The 13969-nt window shown below is 49.6% G+C and overlaps 1 pseudogene; it reads right to left on the bottom strand.

Annotated features, from left to right (window-relative positions):
* Positions 1-224: 224 nt before the first annotated feature.
* On the bottom strand, positions 225-796 carry LOC144753515 (large ribosomal subunit protein uL6 pseudogene; annotated as a pseudogene).
* Positions 797-13969: the final 13173 nt, after the last annotated feature.

The raw sequence follows: 13969 nt of genomic DNA, 5'->3' as shown, positions 1-13969 counted from the left end.
AGTAAATCCTGGACTGTCCCCAGGTAGGAATGGGACACATATAAGTGTATGAATACCAACAAACCTGTATATTCTCAAACTTTCCGGTGCATCCCTACCCAGGAACACCCACTATTGGAGTAATTTTTATTTTTAAGTTTGCACCACAAAGATGTTTTTGATACTATTCTGGCAGACCATTTATATTGACAGATATGCTTCATTTGGTGGCATTGACACCAAGCTTATTCTTCCAGCTGCTGGACAGTGCCCTTCTCTGACGCATAGATGCCATACAAGAACTTTCGGCTATCCTTGTTCTTTACATTGGTGGCTTGCTGGATCAAGGCAGCTGAATTGGAAACCAGTCATTCCCTTCAAGAATCAACTTGTCCTTCTGGGCTTGAGAAAGTGCACAGTTAACGCCTTGCTTCATGCTCACTCGTCAGATGTACTGCTCCCCCAAGAAGTTACGGATTTCTACTAGCGAGCCAGTGTCCTGAATTACTACATTAATACGGAAATGAGCGCACACAGACCTCATCTTGTAATGAAAGCCCAATGTGACACCCTTAATCATGTTTCACACATGGCTGTAGATTGTGCACACCATGGCCAGCTCTTTGCGATTACCCCACCATTTGTCATCACAAAGCTTCCTATACTTCTTGCCTATGAGACAGAGCTTAACATTAATATGATTGAAGTCACGGAGAAGACTTTCCCAAGGGCCCTTCACAATAATAGTGCACCCTTTCAAGGTGATGTCCACCTTGTCAGGGATGTCCACAGTCTGGTTGTTGAGAATGGTCTTCATTCTCGCAGGACACAGAGAAAGAAAAGCTACTGGAGTAGAAACTACAAAAGCATACTGCTACACTGTCAATAGATAATACTTAGACTAGACAAAATATAAATTTATCATTAGTTATTCTGAGTTACCTGAAATCCACAGATTTTCTTGGATTGTTTTCAGTATGCAGTTTTGCATAATTTCCAACCACAAGAGACTAGTTGACATACAAATTGTCTCAACAAGAAACATTTCTCTAGAGGCGTTATTCTACTGGTATCTTTTGAGATACTGACAAACTGTTTTGCACCAAAATATATTTTCTCATAACCTTTATGAAACACAAGTTTATATATTGCATAAATCTAAGCACCAAATTTAGTAAGTGAGACTTATGTTTGATAAATTACTTTTGGAATCAGGGTAGAAGATAGGGAGGCAATCAGTAAGCTGCTCACATCCTGTCATCTGTTTGTCCTAAATTTCATTCACATATTGATTAGTCCACATTGTGAGCGATAGGTTAGCAGGACATCTGCCTATGGGCATTTAATTGGTGCAACAGTCAGACGAGTCTGCCAAGTGAGTGATTGCATTGTAATGCACCCACGTATCGATAGAACTCCATTGGTTCCTCTTGCCGGCCTTCACAATCTTCAAAACCAGTAGCATCATTTACAAAGCTATCATGAAGAGCACCCCATTTATTTTGCAGACAAAGTGACCATCTCTGGTGGTTCTCTGCTCAAGCACAGCTAGATCATGATCAGACAGCAGACTAAATGTAAACAAGATAAAAACAAGCAGCAGCCTTTTCCATCTATGCACCCGAGATCTGGAACAAATACCCCATTACGATTGCCCCAATACTGCTCCAAGACTTACCTCTTGAAAGAACACTACATAGAAATACATTACCTATCTACAACTCAAATGACCCTCCTTTCACTAGTTAACCCTAGTACCGCCGTCTGCTGATGTTTTGGCTAGGTTAGGTGGATAAGCAAACCATTTACATACATACTTACAGGGCCTAGATGGTGAAGTGTTCTTGCATTGCCAATGAAGGAGCATCACTACCCTTAACTTGAATATCTTTCACCATCTTGCATTGGTAGCTGGAATATTCAAAACACAGAACAGATGTGTTTACAGCTAGCTGCTACTCTGGCCTGTCTCCTTGCCCCTTAGTTCACATCCTTCCCTGCATCTCACCCCATGGCTTCTTCCTGTCTATATCGGGCCTCTGGATCTGGATGATCCTCCAACCCCCAAGTGACCCATGTTGAGAAAGCCTCACCCACAATGTTTTGTGCTCGCACTCCTCCACGACCATAGGTGTCCATGCTGTGGCTTGCCTGTGGAGATTATGAGTTTATTTAGTAGCTAACTCATGATTTTACTGTAACATTTATTAGTGCAGAATAAAATCCCATTTTCTAACAAAAAAGCTAATAATGTAGCTGTTTTCAAATCCTAAATCTGTAAACTCAATGACTAAAACCAAAGGGGACAGAAACCGATCCTAGGATGATTGTTTCCGGTCCAGGCAAGACATTGCTTGGCAGTTCGGGTTGGACTGTTCCCATGAGAGACAGGGTCAGACTGATTTGCATAGGGCCATGTCTGAACTGGGCTGGCGGAGTGAGCTAAAGAATGATGATGGATGGAACCCAGATCAGTTGACAGGGGGTGAGTGCTTGTGATGTTCAACACTCTGTCCATCATCCCCTTTGGTTTTGCTTTGTTCGTCCTAAGTTGGCAGGGTATGTCCAGACGTCGGCCCCTTGCTCACTTTGCCACTGGATTCAAGCTAGCCTGGCTGATCACAGCTGATTAGCCAGAAACGGGTCCCAGGATGCTTGTTTCCGGTTCAATTAAGACATGGCTTGGCAGTTCGAGCTGGACTGTTCTCATGAGGCACAGGGTCAGACTGATTTGCATATGGATATGTCTGAAATGGGGTGGGGGAGTGAGCTAAAGAATGATGATGGAGTAAACCCAGATCAGTTGACTGGGGGTGAGTGCTTGCAATGTTCAACACTCCGTCCATCATCCCCTTTGGTTTAGCATACCTACAGCATGTCTCAGAGGTTATCTATTTATACTAAACATGGATTTAATACTTGGCAAGTAGGTTTTAAATGCAAAGTGAAGGAGACAGTGATAGTACATAGCCTTATATTTACTCCGTCCATTATCCCCTTTGGTTTTGTTAAGCTCAATGACTAACAGTTAATGGATACCTAATTAATATATACAGCACAGATACTGTGAAGCAGGGTTTACAATTTCACATTTGTTTGCTAATATAGAGGCTTTACGGTTTGCCACAAGTGCTAGAGCCATTCTAATATAGCATTTAGGTTTTGCCAGTATGTTTTGCTATTAAGTGCATTGTAGAAACAGGTTCAAGAACATATGTTAATGGTGCCCCACATAGGACTTCCTATGAGCAAGAAAGCGGCATCAACAAAAGATTCAGGTATCCATGGTTCCATCAATGTATGCAAGGTCCTGGGGAGATTTACCAAAGCCAAAGAGGAGATACGTGACAGGAACTGTGTTTATTGTCTATTTCTCCACCAGGGCATCATGGAAGGGCTGTAGCTCCACTGGGACTCTCTAATATGATTTCGCACAATTGTGCAGTATCCGAACTGACATCTTTGGTGCAGGAGGGTTGCATGCCTGATACCCATGAGGTATCTGTTCTCTGTTACTGTGTGGGAAGCTTGCACAACTCTTTCTTGAACGGTATCTGTGTGCACTGCGCATGCCCATATTGTCCCAGTTGTGTGCACGTGCTCCTTCTGTGATTTGGCCAAAGAATACACGACTTCTCCTTGTGCTGTATATATTTCATATGTGGCACATACCTTTACACTCTACTCTCCCTTTCTGCATCATGTGCTCTCCCTTTTCCCTTTGTAATGTCCCTGTAGCCAAATTGTATGTGCATCCACCCTCAATTCACCCCATGTGCTCTCTCACAATATGTATGGCCTTAGCTATACACAATTAGCGGGCACACTATTCTAAGTGACATGCACAATTATGGCCATTTAAGATATAGAAATCATGTTTAGGTTATATGCCCACAAAAGTCATTGCTATTTATATTCTGTTACAGGCAGAGCTTTTTATGCACAGACATTTAGGCCAGTTGAAATTTAAAAAAAGGAAAATAAATATAGCAATTGTTCTTTGTAGATTATTGCAATGAGGTATCTACATTTTCTTGGCAGAACTGCTTAATAATTTTTGGAGAGGATGCTCTAAACAACCGCTGGAGTGGAATTTATTCCCAGTCAAAATGAGCAATATAGGAAGCTTAGCTGTGCCAGGACAAGCAAACTCACTATCGTTTTGAAGAATCAACACACTTTAGACTTCCATCATGGTAAAATATTACTGGTAATTTAGTGCCACAGACGATAAGGAAGGAGCCTATGGAAATACTAATCTTAAATGGAAAATAATAAGCTGATATGTGTTTCTCCCAGGGAATAATCCAAAGAGCTTTATCAAGGCTATAAAGAATACCATTTGTAATCATCTCAATTCCTGCATATGCTCGTGGAGAAAGTTGGGCACTTCAAAAGTACTTCTAACACCTAAAAAGGCAAAAAGTGGCAAATCGCCCAATAAAGATAGAATGCAACTAAATATTCTGTGGTAACAGGGGCACACACAAATATTCCATTACATAGGTGTCTCTCAGTCAGAGGATTATAACTTTGAGCGTATATTTAGATATGACACACTAAGTTCACTTAACAATATCATTTACCATGATCATAGTAATTTGTATGATTTCCCAATCAGTAAATTGGGTCTCGAAACACTATTAATGTGTCAGAGTATGATACGTTTGCAGTTGGGAGAGTGTTTACACAAGTATTTGGCCCGCTTTCCTCCTGAAAGGGCTGAGAGTCCAAAAATAGCCTATCCTGGGGGCCTAATCATCTCCTACACCTGTCATGAAGTCTCCATCCAAGCACAGAATGAAATGAATGGAAAATGAATCAGGACTTTTTTCAGCGCAAGGATTTTTTTCATATTTGGAGAGATTTCTAACTTCTTCTCCAATCAGTTGCCTCTTTTTTTTTATACTTCCTAAATGTTTTGATGTACCTTCACCTGATGAGCATCTCGTCAGGTGTGCTTAGGTGAGCTATCCAGGTGACCTGTACAAGAAAGGTTTAAAAAGGTATTTTATGTAAATTTTCGGGCCCAGGATGTTTGGCTGCACCACCCATCATAGAAACAAAGATTTTTGAAACGCATCCTATTTGTACACATTTTGCCAAAGCTGGGCTCATTAAACACACTGAGAGCTGAAATGTGACTGAAGGCATCTCCTGTACATTGGTTTCTAGTGACTCCCAATGTGGTGTCGCACTTTGTAGCCACGTTTACTGTGATTGGGATCCATCGGTCTGCCTGGAGAACTGCAACTCCTCAAGCCGGAAGTCTCACCACTGCTGATGTACAGGATCCTCTGAACGTTTTTTTTTTTTTTTAATTTGTTTCTATTGTTGCATCTGGCGGAAAATCAGAGATGCTGAGCACGGATCCTTAAACGCCCACCTCTGGACCGAACTGTCCATTAGAGATAACTCACCAGCAAGGAACTATCTAATGGAATCTCTGGAGACCCTAGGACTAACAAACTTATGGGAGTCAGCAACAGACCCCAAGACTTTCAAAAAAACGGTATTGAAAGTCACCAAGATGGTCTCATCCATCGAGGACAAAGCAACTCTTGCCAAGAGAGCACATGGATGGGTGGTGTTGGAAGGCTACACAGCTCTTAAACCACAACAGTACTTAACGACGGGCCTTACTCATACAACAAAAAATAAGTTCCTCAATATGCGCTTTGGCAATATACCCATAAGGCCTCACTTAGCACCCTGGAAAAGAGAAAACGCAGGAAATAGTTGCAGATTTTGTTGCTCTGGAAAAGAGGACCTGATGCACATTATCTGCATCTGCAAAACTTTCTTGGACATAAGACGCTCCCTGCTTCGGCCCCTATGGAATCAGCAGGGAATAACAAGCTGTAGACAGGCTGTGATGCTCTGCTTTAATCCCGGAGAAACTCAGTTAAATTGCAGAATAACGAGATTTTTTGACATTGTGGCCAAAAGACTAAAAGAAACAGCCGAAGGGTCTACCGTAAGCACTAGCTAAAACAAAAAAACTGCTAGCATCCAGCCGCCCTTAAGGACAGTACAATACCAAATTGTGCTTTTATTAACTAATAAGGGGAATCCACCCGCTATTTTAAGTGAAAAATTCTTGCCACTGATTGTTTTTAGAACGGTATGTTTTTAAATATTGTGAGTTTTTATTAACTGTACAATAAACTAAATCTTAAAATCTTATTGTTGCATCATCAAGCAGGATAATAGAGTAAATCATCTGCTGGCGTGGCGTCAACATTCAGCCGTGGCCAGCCATTCGCGCAACTTTTTTGTACATAAACCTAAGTAATTTGGCATTTCATCCACTGAACATTACAGACCACTCAAACAAGTATTCAGGCTAGGATACAGGAAATAAACTCCGCAAGGGAGAAAGGAGATTTACAGTAGACATGTGAGTCCCCGCCATAGGGGTCGTTAGATCAGGGCCTGTATAGTTCGCATAGTGGTGGTGCCAGGTAACTGGGGGGACAGAACTGTGGGAGGGAGCATGTAGGCGGTAGCAAGAGCATAGCAGGAGGAGACGGGTGTCGGGCGATGGGTGGCAAAGGGGTCCATAGTATTCGCTCACAGTGAGGTAGAGCGGCCAGAGGGTGGAGGCGTCCCGTGCATGTAGGTAGCGGGACGGTCGACATGGGGGACGGGGCGTTGACGAGGGGGCGTGGAGTACCGGGGTTTGACACAGGCAAAAAGGGCATCAGTCAAGGACTATGGGCTCACTCGAGTGGGCGGGGGGGAGGATGGGGGAGAATAGTCGGAGCCCGTGTTGGGGGGGAGGGATGTGGGCGTAGGTGGGTCATCAGTGCGCAAGGACTGCCGGAAGCTATGGAGGAGCATGGCCCATTCCATAGAAATGGGATGTTTACGTGCGCCCCTGGCCTCCTCTTCCCGGAGGGCATCTTCCTCGGCCTCCGCCCACTTACAGACTGCTCCTGTCCATGCCGCTATGGGGGGACCCTCCGGAGATCGCCAATGCATAGCTATACATCTTTTCGCCAGTAGCAGCGCTAAGGATACAAAGCGCCTGTGTGCCGGGACCCGTTTAGAGATGTGAAAAATGCCTAGCGCGCTGGATTCCCAGGAGGCCAGGGTTGTGAGGCCTGTGAGATCTGTCAGCGTGTCGTGTACCGTCCGCCATAGGGAGTGGAGGCCGGGGCAGCACCAAAACATGTGGCGGAAGTCTGCACCGGGGGAATGACATCTGGGGCATAGGAATTGTGTTGTGGGATAAAACCTTTGCAATCGCGCCGGCGTGAGGTATGCCCTGTGTAGTATGTAGTATTGGATGTTTTTGAAACGGGCGTTCCTAGAGACTCGTTTCGTGGCCTCAAGCGCCTTGGTCCACTCCGAATCATGTAATGCGCATCCGATGTCCTCCTCCCACGTGGCCCGTAGGGTCGCCAGGGGGGTGTACGAGAGTTCTCGGATCGATTTATAGAGCCAGGTGATTAGGTGGCGTCCCATTCCCATACGCAAGACAGTGTGTATAACTGGATGCGTGTCAGGTTCGCCGGCCTGGAGATTATGGTAAGGATGGAAACCCTCAAGCAACTGTCGGTATTTGAGGAATTGACCAGGGGGGAGTGCGAACTCAGCGACCAGCCGGTCGAACGACTTCAGCTGACCATCCTCAAAGAGCGACTCCATGTCCGTGATGCCGCAGTGAGTCCATTCAGCAAGCATAGGAGCCGAGAAATAGAATTCCCGTCTGGGGCAGCCAGCCAGCGGCAGTAACGGGGAGTACGGAGTCCTCCCGGGGGATATCCGGTGGATCCGCATTATGCAGTGACGCGCTATCGTGACTTGGAGGGGATATGTTCATCGTGGTTTGGTGCCCCGGAGGAGAAGACGGATAAGCTCCGGGTTCGTGACTCTGCCAGTCGGGGTGCAAGCCTCCTGGGTATGTCGGTCCGCCATCCAATACGACAGCCATTGGAGCTGCGCCGCCAGGAAATAGGACTCAAAGGAGGGAGCCCCTAGCCCACCCTGTGTTGTGGGGAGTTGGAGGGTTTTCAGGGCCACTCTCTGTCGACCTGAGCCCCATATAAGGGTGCCCAGGAGAGAGTTGAGGTCTCGGAAGAAGGACCTAGGTGGCACCATTGGTAGGTTGGCAAAATGATAGAGGAGCCGGGGGAGCATTACCATTTTAGCCAGGGCTATCCGCCCTATCGGGGCGAGCGGGAGCTTGGTCCAGAAGGCAACAGTCGGGTGAAGGCTAGCTAGCGTTCGACGGTGATTACCGTTGAAGATGTCGGTTGGAGAGTGATACAGGCGGACACCGAGGTATCGGGGGGCCTCCGCGGACCATGAGAGTCTATGGGTCCCCAGCGCAACGTCCCGGGGTGGCAATTCCGGGTGGAAGTGGTAGATCGTGGATTTGTCCCAGTTCACTCGGAGTCCTGAGGCATCTGCGAACTCAGTGAGCGTCACCTCTATGGGGGTAAGATCAACGTCGATGTCCCGGACATAGATGAGGAGGTCGTCTGCGTACATAGAGACGCACTGTGTGACGTCCGCAAGCGGGATGCCCCAGTGTATTCCCTCCTGACGCAGTCTGATCGCCAGCGGTTCGAAGGCTAGAGCGAAAAGAAGAGGTGACAGGGGGCACCCTTGTCTGGTGCCTCGCCGGACCGCAAATGCAGGCGAAATGTGTTTCCCAATCCTGACACGTGTCGTCAGATTGGTGTACAGAAGGCGTGTGTATGCTGTGAGTATCGGGCCAACGTTGAGAAGGCGTAGGACCGAGAAAAGGTACGGCCAGGTGAGGGTGTCGAACGCCTTCTCTAAATCTAAGATGAGGCAGGCGGCCGTACCTGGTCCTGGACATGGAAGACCCGGCGGATATTCTGTGAGGTGTTTCTCCCTGGAACGAAGCCGCATTGGTCAGGGTGGATCAGTGGGCAAATGACCTGGGCGTATCTGTCAGCCAGTATCTTCCCGAGGACCGTACAGTCCGCCGATAGGAGCGTAATGGGGCGATACGAACCCATGTGGTGTGGGTCTCTGTGTGGTTTGGGGAAGGTAACGATCACTGATTCTCGCAATGAACAGGGTAACACTCCTAGATCAAGGGCCGCTGCAAACACCTGAGCCAGGCGAGGGACCACTAGGGGGGAAAACGTCAAGTAGTATTCTAGCGGAAAGCCGTCCAGACCCGGGGCTTTATTACGAGACATGGCACGCAATGCGTGGGTGATATCTGAGGGTGCTATTTTAGCGTCGAGCGTACGTTTGTCAATATCCGAGATCGTGGGCAGCGACAGTGGATCAAGGAAGTGGTCCACGAACGACGGAGAGAACCGTGTTGGGGCCCCGTAAACCTGAGCGTAATAGCGTTGGAACGCCAGGAGGATCTCAGCTTGAGACCGCACTAGCACACCTTCCAGGTTGATGATGTCCGTGATTGGTTTGATCTCGGAATCTTGCCTCGCCATCCAGGCTAGCAGCGCTCCCGTTTTGTCCCTGTTTTTATGGACTCTGGTGGCATAGGCCCTGAAATTATATTTCCTGAGATCAGCACAGGCCGCCTGGTACGTCGACTTCGCCTCGGCTGTGAGCGCGGCGTGTTCATCTGAGTCATCGGTATGTTTAGTGAGTGCAGCTAGACGCTGTTCCGTGGTTGAGAGTGTCTGCTCCAATGCGCTGCGAACCCCTGCGATCTGTTTGATGCATTCCCCCGTGCCACCACCTTAAACGCATCCCATTCCACCAGCGCCGATGATGCCGTGTTCGCATTGTGTGAAAAGTAGTCTTGTCAAACAGTCTGTAGGGAGTTGCCAAGTGGGGACGGGTGGGTGCGGGGGACGCCAGGTCAGGCGCAGTATGTGGGCGTCTTGGTCTGAGATGATCCGATCCAGGTAGTCCAAGGAGATTAGTCTAGGGAGGATCGGTGCAGAGCATTAGAATCTGTCCAGGCGGACCCGGAGGTTGTGGGGTATCGAGTGGAATGAGTAAATGCGGGCATGAGGATATAAGTGTCGCCAAGCGTCAGTAAGCGCCCAGTGCGTGGCCCACGCTCTGAATAGCTCCGCTTGCCGGGGGACTGGGGAACGCGCAGGAGGGGGGTGTGAACGGTCCAAAGAAGGGACCAACGTGCAGTTGTAGTCCCCCCCTAAGATCCATGGGACTCTAGTGAATTGGGCCAATACTCCTGTAAGGTGATCCCAAAATTTATCCTGCTCAGTATTAGGGGCGGAAATGCTACCCGGGGGAATGACATCTGGGGCATAGGAATTGTGTTGTGGGATAAAACCTTTGCAGTCGCGCCGGCGTGAGGTATGCCCTGTGTAGTATGTAGTATTGGATGTTTTTGAAACGGGCGTTCCTAGAGACTCGTTTCGTGGCCTCAAGCGCCTTGGTCCACTCCGAATCATGTAATGCGTGTCCGATGTCCTCCTCCCACGTGGCCCGTAGGGTCGCCAGGGGGGTGTACGAGAGTTCTCGGATCGATTTATAGAGCCAGGTGATTAGGTGGCGTCCCATTCCCATACGCAAGACAGTGTGTATAACTGGATGCGTGTCAGGTACGCCGGCCTGGAGATTATGGTAAGGATGGAAACCCTCAAGCAACTGTCGGTATTTGAGGAATTGACCAGGGGGGAGTGCGAACTCAGCGACCAGCCGGTCGAACGACTTCAGCTGACCCTCCGCAAAGAGCGACTCCATGTCCGTGATGCCGCAGTGAGTTCATTCGGCAAGCATAGGAGCCGAGAAATAGAATTCCCGTCTGGGGCAGCCAGCCAGCGGCAGTAACGGGGAGTACGGAGTCCTCCCGGGGGATATCCGGTGGATCCGCATTATGCAGTGACGCGCTATCGTGACTTGGAGGGGATATGTTCATCGTGGTTTGGTGCCCGGGAGGAGAAGACGGATAAGCTCCGGGTTCATGACTCTGCCAGTCGGGGTGCAAGCCTCCTGGGTATGTCGGTCCGCCGTCCAATACGACAGCCATTGGAGCTGCGCCGCCAGGAAATAGGACTCAAAAGGAGGAAGCCTCTAGCCCACCCTGTGTTGTGGGGAGTTGGAGGGTTTTCAGGGCCACTCTGTGTCGACCTGAGCCCCATATAAGGGTGCCCAGGAGAGAGTTGAGGTCTCGGAAGAAGGACCTAGGTGGCACCATTGGTAGGTTGGCAAAATGATAGAGGAGCCGGGGGAGCATTACCATTTTAGCCAGGGCTATCCGCCCTATCGGGGCGAGCGGGAGCTTGGTCCAGAAGGCAACAGTCGGGTGAAGGCTAGCTAGCGTTCGACGGTGATTACCGTCAAAGATGTCGGTTGGAGAGTGATACAGGCGGACACCGAGGTATCCGGGGGCCTCCGCGGACCATGAGAGTCTATGGGTCCCCAGCGCAACGTCCCGGGGTGGCAATTCCGGGTGGAAGTGGTAGATCGTGGATTTGTCCCAGTTCACTCGGAGTCCTGAGGCATCTGCGAACTCAGTGAGCGTCACCTCTATGGGGGTAAGATCAACGTCGATGTCCCGGACATAGATGAGGAGGTCGTCTGCGTACATAGAGACGCACTGTGTGACGTCCGCAAGCGGGATGCCCCAGTGTATTCCCTCCTGACGCAGTCTGATCGCCAGCGGTTCGACGGCTAGAGCGAAAAGAAGAGGTGACAGGGGGCACCCTTGTCTGGTGCCTCGCCGGACCGCAAATGCAGGCGAAATGTGTTTCCCAATCCTGACACGTGTCGTCAGATCGGTGTACAGAAGGCGTGTGTATGCTGTGAGTATCGGGCCAACGTTGAGACGGCGTAGAACCGAGAAAAGGTACGGCCAGGTGAGGGTGTCGAACGCCTTCTCTAAATCTAAGATGAGGCAGGCGGCCGTACCTGGTCCTGGACATGGAAAACCCGGCGGATGTTCTGTGAGGTGTTTCTCCCCGGAACGAAGCCGCATTGGTCAGGGTGGATCAGTGGGCAAATGACCTGGGCGTATCTGTCAGCCAGTATCTTCCCGAGGACCGTACAGTCCGCCGATAGGAGCGTAATGGGGCGATACGAACCCATGTGGTGTGGGTCTCTGTGTGGTTTGGGGAAGGTAACGATCACTGATTCTCGCAATGAACAGGGTAACACTCCTAGATCAAGGGCCGCTGCAAACACCTGAGCCAGGCGAGGGACCACTAGGGGGGAAAACGTCAAGTAGTATTCTAGCTGAAAGCCGTCCAGACCCGGGGCTTTATTACGAGACATGGCACGCAATGCGTGGGTGATATCTGAGGGTGCTATTTTAGCGTCGAGCGTACGTTTGTCAATATCTGAGATCGTGGGCAGCGACAGTGGATCAAGGAAGTGGTCCACGAACGACGGAGAGAACCGTGTTGGGGCCCCGTAAACCTGAGCGTAATAGCGTTGGAACGCCAGGAGGATCTCAGCTTGAGACCGCACTAGCACACCTTCCAGGTTGATGATGTCCGTGATTGGTTTGATCTCGGAGTCTTGCCTCGCCATCCAGGCTAGCAGCGCTCCCGTTTTGTCCCTGTTTTTATGGACTCTGGTGGCATAGGCCCTGAAATTATATTTCCTGAGATCAGCACAGGCCGCCTGGTACGTCGACTTCGCCTCGGCTGTGAGCGCGGCGTGTTCATCGGAGTCATCGGTATGTTTAGTGAGTGCAGCTAGACGCTGTTCCGTCGTTGAGAGTGTCTGCTCCAATGCGCTGCGAACGCCTGCAATCTGTTTGATGCATTCCCCCGTGCCACCACCTTAAACGCATCCCATTCCACCAGCTCCGATGATGCCGTGTTCGCATTGTGTGAAAAGTAGTCTTGTCAAACAGTCTGTAGGGAGTTGCCAAGTGGGGACGGGCGGGTGCGGGGGACGCCAGGTCAGGCGCAGTATGTGGGCGTCTTGGTCTGAGATGATCCGACCCAGGTAGTCCGAGGAGATTAGTCTAGGGAGGATCGGTGCAGAGCATAAGAATCTGTCCAGGCGGACCCGGAGGTTGTGGGGTATCGAGTGGAATGAGTAAATGCGGGCATGAGGATATAAGTGTCGCCAAGCGTCAGTAAGCGCCCAGTGCGTGGCCCACGCTCTGAATAGCTCCGCTTGCCGGGGGACTGGGGAACGCGCAGGAGGGGGGTGTGAACGGTCCAAAGAAGGGACCAACGTGCAGTTGTAGTCCCCCCCTAAGATCCATGGGACTGTAGTGAATTGGGCCAATACTCCTGTAAGGTGATCCCAAAATTTATCCTGCTCAGTATTAGGGGCGTAAATGCTACCCAGGAGGATCCCCTGCCCGTCTAAGAGTCCCTCTAGTAGTGCATATCTGCCTTCCTTCTCCACCACCCGTCTGAGTGCTCGGAAGGAGGTTCCTGGCCTAACCCATATTAAGGCGCCGCGCGCAAATGCTGAGTATGTCGTGGCACAAAAGGTCCCTCGCCATTTGGCCTGTAACCGGCCTAATTCAGTAGCATTAATATGTGTCTCTTGTAAAAGAGCAATATTAGCTGTCATGCGCTTTATGTAGGAGTAGACGGAGTAGCGTTTACTGGGCGTGTGGAGGCCCCGTACATTGAGTGTGAGGACATTAACGTCCGAACGTGGAGCCATCATTACTAAGGGATCGTGCATGCGACCGGGGCCCCCCTGCAGTCCCCGAGGACAGTGTGGTCGTGTGTCTCGTGTGTGCTCCTGCGCGCCCTGCTTCCATAGGAATGGGAGGGGAACTGTCGGGAGCAAAAACAGGTATAACCAAGGTTGGGAAACCGTCCCAATTCAGGGGATATATCACCGGGGGTGGCATATCCAAACCAATGTCCCACTATGGGAGAAATATAACAAAATTCTGCGGGGGTGGCAGCATGTGTTACCGCTGGGCTTGTGCGCAGATCGGGCTGTTGTAGGAGATGTGCCTATCACGCGCGAGCGCACACAGTTAATTGGTTATGCAGCATTGGCTCACAAACAACACAGAGTGACCAAGAAAAGAGGATACAGCAATGGTCAGTCCGCCCATCAGGAAGAGGTGCCAGGTTGTCCA

This window comes from Lissotriton helveticus, chromosome 5_1 (assembly GCF_964261635.1).
Source record: "Lissotriton helveticus chromosome 5_1, aLisHel1.1, whole genome shotgun sequence".
NCBI classification, from domain to species: domain Eukaryota; kingdom Metazoa; phylum Chordata; class Amphibia; order Caudata; family Salamandridae; genus Lissotriton; species Lissotriton helveticus.
This window is presented reverse-complemented; position numbering and strand designations above follow the sequence as displayed.